General features: G+C 43.8%; 1 protein-coding gene across 7 annotated transcripts in view; it reads right to left on the bottom strand.

The window, feature by feature from the left end:
• LOC147008457 (uncharacterized) overlaps window positions 1–7,239 on the bottom strand; it is a 55,527-nt gene extending 48,288 nt beyond the window's left edge. For 2 of the 7 annotated variants that reach the window (XM_085863906.1, XM_085863905.1), the window contains exon 1: window positions 6,809–7,095. The gene's annotated coding sequence lies outside the window, so the exon portion shown is untranslated. Of the gene's footprint in view, window positions 1–6,771; window positions 7,120–7,184 lie in introns of those variants that run through there. The other 5 variants (XM_085863909.1, XM_085863911.1, XM_085863908.1 and 2 more) reach the window with 5 other exon arrangements.
• Window positions 7,240–7,331: the final 92 nt, after the last annotated feature.

The following is a 7,331-nucleotide window of genomic DNA, read 5'->3' as shown; positions in this document are numbered from 1 at the left end:
TCAGAGAACATTTTTCCCGTATGGGCAAAAAGTTTGAATCGTGGTCAGAGATGGCCATTTCCTAGGATTTTGCTACCTTGGACATTTCAAATGCTCTACTTTGCGCAAATTTTATCACCATTTACAAGGATTTTCAACACATGAGGCCATTAAACTCATCAAGCCTGCGCCATCACACATGCCAACATCTTCGTACCCCTCCACATACCCACTACTTCCACATACCAGTAGACCAAACTTGGTTTTAAAACTATCCACTGACTCTATTGTCACTACCCTTGTAGGAACACCATTAGGATGCATTCACCACTCTGTGAGTGAAAGACTGACTGCCTTACTATCATCTCAACTCTCCTCTTTTTTTACTCTTAATCTGTACCCCTCATCCTGTCAACTGTCCATTCTGATGAAAAACTCTTCTGCACTTATTTTGTCGACACGTTTCATCATCTTAAACATCTCGATCAGATCCCTTCGCATTTGTCTCCTTTGTCATTGAAAGTGCTGTCTCTTTCAACCACTCATCATAGCTTAGTCTAGGTAGGCCCAGAATGAATGTAGTTGTTCTCCGTCGTACCCTGTCTACGGCATTGACCGCGTTTCGCTCCGACTGAAATATTCCGATTCACGCATGTTTATATGTACAGATCACATTGCCAGGAAGACGACATGACCAGAGATCTTGTTTGAGGCAGTTTCATGGATATAGATTGGTTTAAAACAGAGCGAGATTGTGGGAAATACCATGAAACAAAATGACCTTCTGGTCGGGATGATGTCCGCCATTATTCGAGAGACTACAGATTGCCCATCAGCTGTCACATGGTTCATAAAACCATTTCCTCACCCAGAATCCTCAGTTCCTAAAACCATTAAAAGTCAGCAGTGTGAGGGCTTAGAGGTGTTTTCATTGAGAGAAAGAAAATTTGCCCCACAAAGGCCCACAATTTGCCCCATAAAAGTGGACTGCAATAAGCAATGTATTGTAACAGACAAAATAAAGTTTGTGTGGTCATCACAACAATCACCATCACCTACAGCACCACAGCTTTGAGATTGCAGTACCACCCCCAACCATCTTCACAATCTTCATTCACAGCTTAATGGATTATTGGTCTGCCCTTTGGGCTGGCGGCCCTGCCTCACACCTTGCCCTTCTTGATGTCATGAAAAGCAAGGCCCTCAAAATCATTGGAATCTCCCAGGACGAAGCTGAGTGTCTAGGCCTGTCACTCCCGCATGCAGGTTGGTGCATTTTCTGCATTCTACCTCCTCTTTTTTGGTCTTGCACCCTCTGCCCTCTCTCAGCTCTGTCCCTCCCAGATTTCTGCAGGGCATACATTGTCTGCCAGTAACCCTTTTCTTGTTGAACTTCCAAAATCACTTCCAATCATTTGTTCCTCTTTTCTCTCACCTGTGTAAGAAACTTCTCCATTCTGTTCAATCCGATTCCAGTCTTCAAGACAGCTGTTCACCACTACCCTAGGTCATCCCCCATCCATTCTCATAATCTCTTCTCCCCCAAATTACTTCATTCTCAAGCAGTCCCTTTTTCCAGGTCATTGCGACCCCCCTCCCCTCTTTTCATTCATTTGTTGTCAGTTGGTTTGTCCCTCTTCTGTTTCATCCCCACATTCCCTTTCCTCTTCTTTGCTGTGTTCCATTCAGCTTGTGTGCAGCTCGTCATCCTCCCTTCCGCTTGATCTCACTTTGACTTTGCCGTTGGTGTTGTCCCCTTTCCATTTTGTTCCCTTCCATGTTGCTCGAGCTCTTTCATGACCCTCGATGTACACACACACACACACACACACACACACACACACACACACACACACACACACACACACACACACACACACACACACACACACACACACACACAACCACCACTCCCAACACTCAATAGCTTCGGGAGTATGTTGCCATTACCATCATCATAATAATCATTGCCTAAGGCACCACACTGTCAGAAACACATCACTGCCACCATCACAATCTTCAAAATTATCACCTACAGCACCACACTGCCAGAAACGCAGCCACCACCATCACCACAATCTTCAAAATTATCACCATCACAGACAGCACCACACTACCACCAAGACTCAACATCTTCGGGGCAATTCGGTTTGAAACATCACCTTAATTAGTTGTATGTACCCGCAGGTATATGAAACAAACATTCATGAATGTACAATTTTAATATGCAGTCTCAAAAAAATAATCATCATCATTACAATTACCTTCATGACGTTCTCCCCACCAAAACTGTGTTCATTAAGTGCCAATTAGGAGGCTATGTATTGAGAAATCAGTAATTACAAGGAATACCAATTTGAAAATTGAAAAAAAACAACAAAGAACAACAACAGACTCCTAATTGGCGCTTAATGAACACAGTTTTGGTGGGGAGAACATCATGAAGGTGATCTTGCTCAATTAAGATATGGAAATACCAGAAACTTGACGTGTTACAGACTAACACAAGTTACCAACCAGAGTTGGTGTCAAAGCCACCCAATGCTCGCCTGTTTATACATTTATTGTTTTTAAAAGACTAGTCGAATAATATTTTTTATAAAGCATTGCAGTGAAGTTTGATCCAAATAAATTTAAAGCAATATATGTATTTGTACATTGTAATCAGTAAAAAATAGTGTGGTTGATAAAAACCATTAGAAAGGAAATAACTTGCACCAAAAACTTTAACATTTTCACGCTCACGCTGAAGCTCACGCGGGGGTGTCGCTATAGCTCTCTGTTCTTCGAGCAGGCGAGCTAAAAACTGATGAGACCAAACTACTTCAGAAAAAGAAAAACAGCAACAAAAACTGTTACAAAAGTTACCAAGCTTCATGAAAGTCTGTGCGCGATTGTATTATGATGAGTTGATGAATGTGACGGGATAAAACACGAGACGGCAGTGATAAACACAAAAGCAAATATAGATTTATCCGTAATCCAACTTGTTTTCTTCTTGAGCACCATGTTTACCTTCGCATTCTACGAAAGGTTATGTATTGGTCGCTGTGTATTTATTTAGTTGTGAATATGTGTGTTTGTTTGTTATTCGCATAACTCAGAAAGTATTAAACCAAATCGCTTGAAATTTGGTGGGATGATGGGCTATTATCCAAGGAACATTTGATTAGATTTTGGGAGCGATCGGGTCAAAGGTCATGGTCACGGAAAGGTCAAATTCGTATTTTTACCATAGCGCGGTCAATTTTGATCTAATTGGCATGTAACCGATGCCAAAATGTTCAGAATTCATTGCCCAATCTTGTGATGGGCGGCATGACACAATTACGTAATTACCCTTGTTAGCGGTTGGGGGTCAAAGGTCAGTGGGGTCACGACCTTTCAAAATATGCGGTTTTTGTCATAACACGGTCAAATCAAAACCGATTTGCATGAAACCAACACCAAAATGTTCACTGTTCTGTTCCCCCCACTCTCATGCCAAGAACAAAAAAGTAGCGGAGGCGAAGGTATGCGCTCTACCGAGTGCCCATTCTAGTTTACACAGTTTGATCTTTGGCCTTCTGTCATAACATTGTTTGTTTCATCAATTTCTCTACAATGGTAAGTTCAAATTTTTCAGGCCCCATCAGAGGATACAAAGCTGGTGGCAGTGCAGTACGATGCCCCCATCATCCCAGTTCAGGAACTGATTTATTGCAGTAGCCATTCCTGTTCATGAGAGGAAGCACAGAGTGAAGGTGGAATGGAATTTTTTCTGCACCTCCCATGGCAACGGTCCGGTGGACGACATCAGAGGACCTGTCAAGCTCGACGTTTGGCAGAATGTTAGGTCAGGGTCCAAGACGGTCACGACGGACACCGCAACGTTTTTTTGGCAGCCACTTCTGTAATGCAAAATGTGATCGCCGCAGAGTTGTCCCAATCAGACATACAACATCACAAGGCATTGCATCGAGAAGCCATCTTTGATGTGGCTGTGCCAATGAGAAGTGCCAGATATCACTTCATGAGATTTGACAATGGAAAAGGGGCACCTTTCATTATGGCAAGGGATGGCACAGCAGAAGTACCAAACAATCACTCTGAAGAAACGTCACAAATCAAGGTTGGAGACTGGTATGCAGTGGAGTGTGATGGTGTCTCATTTCCAGGAGAGGTGTCAGCTCTTGGTCATGAAAAAGAGCACAAAGTCGAGCAGTGATGAAACCAGCTGGGAGCAATTGGAAATGGCCAAATTCATGTGACAGAAAATGATAAGGGCTGGCAGGATGGCCTCGAGGTATGCACACCTCCCTCTAAGCCGTCTCGCGTTGGTTTGTCTCCGTCTCCCGACCCAGCTATAAACCGTCATCTGGGGTGTTTCATCAATGTGTGTGCTGTTCCTCAGATGGAAGTTAAACTGGGCGTCCCGTCTGCTGACATTATTTGATGGATGTTAAAGATCCCATTGTGTCCTTCACGGAGAGTCAGCAAACTATCGCCGGCACCGTGACCAAATTCCAAAATCTTACGCTAACTACAGAGTTCAGCGTCAGGCCTGGTCAGCCAGTTCATGAAAGACTTGGGTGTAGAGGAAGAGGAAGAAAAAATGGTTGTAAAATTGGACAAACCAACTGTAGCCATTTCAAATTTCCAGGAAGGTTGTAGAATATAGCACACCTGTGAACCACATTAACGTTATGCCATTACCTGTACCACTGAAGGTGGATGGAGGTTATGTTTTCAACCCTGTTTATCTGTCTCTGACTCGGATAACTCAAAAAGTTATGCACGGATTTACAAAACTTTGTGGAGAGGTTGGGTGTGTGACAAGGACGAATTAATTATACAAGCGATACCCGTGCACATGCACGGGATAGCAGTACAACATAGCTGGTAGCAGACGATAGACCGTACACGGGGAATGACAAAAATACGCATTGTGCAAAATGCAAGTGGTACTATGGAACGCCAAGACTTCCCAAACATTGTCGGCATGTCCGCTAAGTGCCTCAGCAATTTCATAGGGATCGTGTGACGGAGAGCTGAGTTTTTAGTGTGCAAGCTTGGTATTATAAATAGAGATTTTGGGTGTTCATCCGGATCGGAGAATTTTTTTAAGTGATTCTTCCAAAATGGGAGATGGGGCTAGAAACAATATATGGTGAAGCACGATATTTCACGGATTATGACAAAATTTGGTGGATGAGTTGGGTAGGTGACAAGAACAAGTCGACGAGATTGTGGTTCAGGTCCGGATGCAGATCCACCTATCAGAGGGATACAACACGTAAACTGTTCAGCTTGGCAACGGGATGCGCTCTACCGAGTGCTGGTCTCGTTAAAATGTCGTTGTTTCTTTAAATGGTTGGATTTCATCGTGACAATGAGTGTCCAACCAGTAACCCAAGATAGCATTATTTATTTTTGCTATTTGGCCAGAATCATAAATCTTATTATAAATATTTAAGTGTTTGTTTGTTGAGGTTGTGTGTTTTGACGTTATTCTTTCACAGCGAAATGCAGTACATTAGAAACCTTAAATTTGGGAGCATGTACTTCTTAATCTGGGTTCGGTGTTACGCTACCACAATTGGCCTCGACGTACATAAAATGTATATTGGGATGTAGGGTCAGGCATGGCTGCCACCGACAAAAGGTAACCACCATGAGACCAATATCTCCAGAGCCTTTCAATGTCCAACACGTCCTGAAACCACCCAGCCAGATATGTCACTCCTTCCCAGGTAGCCCTGCCTAGTGAGAGTTTATGTTATCTTAACAACACATACTGTAGTGACCAACAATTGTATGATGTACAGTAGTTTTGTCAAAGAGTGCACCTCTGTACGAGGAGACTTTTGGTTCAAAACCTCAACAAAACAAGACAACTTTGCATGTCTGCTCCATGTAACGCAACTTTCCAAAGTTAAAACCACTGCCAGTCTTTCACGAACAACAAGACAATGGTTTCCAAGTTTTTAATCCATATTATGTTTACGTACAGTTTAATTTTATTTACAAGTAATAAAATTTAGAAAGCTCAATAAAACAAAGGAATTAAAATGATGTCACACTTTTGAGAAGATGTAAATTTAGCGGAGACTAACGCAAGCCCTTCTGAACTACATTCCCACCATCACTAGCTAAAAAACACTGCACCACCACCAACCCTCAACAACTCAGGGACCATGTTGCCATCACCACAACAGTCACCTACAACGCCACAGATTCGCCATCACAACACATCACCGTAATGTATACAAACGAGAACCTTATGGCCATCACCACCATCACTTCTAACAGCTTCGAGATCGCATTGCCACCACCATCACCACCACCACCACACTTCTAACAGCTTTGACATCGCATTGCCGCCACCACCACCACACTTCTAACAGCTTCGAGATCGCATTGCTGCCACCACCACACTTCTAACAGCTTCGAGATTGCTTTGCCGCCACCACCACCACCACCACCACCACTTATAACAGCTTCGAGATCGCATTGCTGCCACCACAACCACCACACTTCTAACAGCTTCGACATCGCATTGCTGCCACCACCACGACCACTACGATCATCACAATCATCGCCTTCACCTACAACCGCGCACAACCACAACAATCGCCAGCTACAGCACGGGAACACAACGCCACAAGGAGGAGCTCGACAACCACATTGAACACACCAGGTTTGACACAACAACCGTTCTCCTGCGGCGCCACCAGTGAATATCCTGTTTTAGACAACGGATGGTGGTAAAATATCGCGATGACCGTTCTTTATCAAATGGACACACAACACCTCGTCACCGAGCCCGATGTCAATGAGGTAACTCAACCGATGTAGTCGTCGTCTGGTTTCCTGAAAACCGAAGTTCACCCTCGGTGAGGACGCGGCCTGGCCCTGGATTCGAGCTTCCCGTGATGTACACGTCGCCAGTTGAGGCCGTGACGAGCAGCGGTAACCAAGGAAACTCCGGCCGAGTAACCACCTCTCCCGCAACAATTCCCCACCCGAATGGTGTTCACTGACCCTCAAATCTGGCACTCCGTCTGTAGTCTACATCCAGATGTTTACCGTGTCCGTGCCAGTCACTTCCTGCCCAGAGATGGAGTATCGTCCGTTTTTGATTTACCCACCTGGTTTATTAAATTCTAACAGGTAACGTCCACCCGATTAATTTTCTCAACACATATTTATATAATTATTGTCACCTTACGGAACGAGAGTTTGGAACGAGACCTGTGACACCAAATCGGAGACGCGTCGATTACACCGTCTTTCTCTGTCACGCGCACGAACACGATATTTTCCCTTCAAATAGTTAAACAAAAAAATTATTTTTACACATTTCTCATTCA

Source organism: Eptatretus burgeri, chromosome 18, assembly GCF_056783735.1.
Source record: "Eptatretus burgeri isolate ZD-2024b chromosome 18, Ebu_testis_v1, whole genome shotgun sequence".
NCBI classification, from domain to species: Eukaryota; Metazoa; Chordata; class Myxini; order Myxiniformes; family Myxinidae; genus Eptatretus; species Eptatretus burgeri.
Note: the sequence above shows the minus strand (reverse complement) of the source record. Positions and strands in the feature narration are given on the sequence as shown.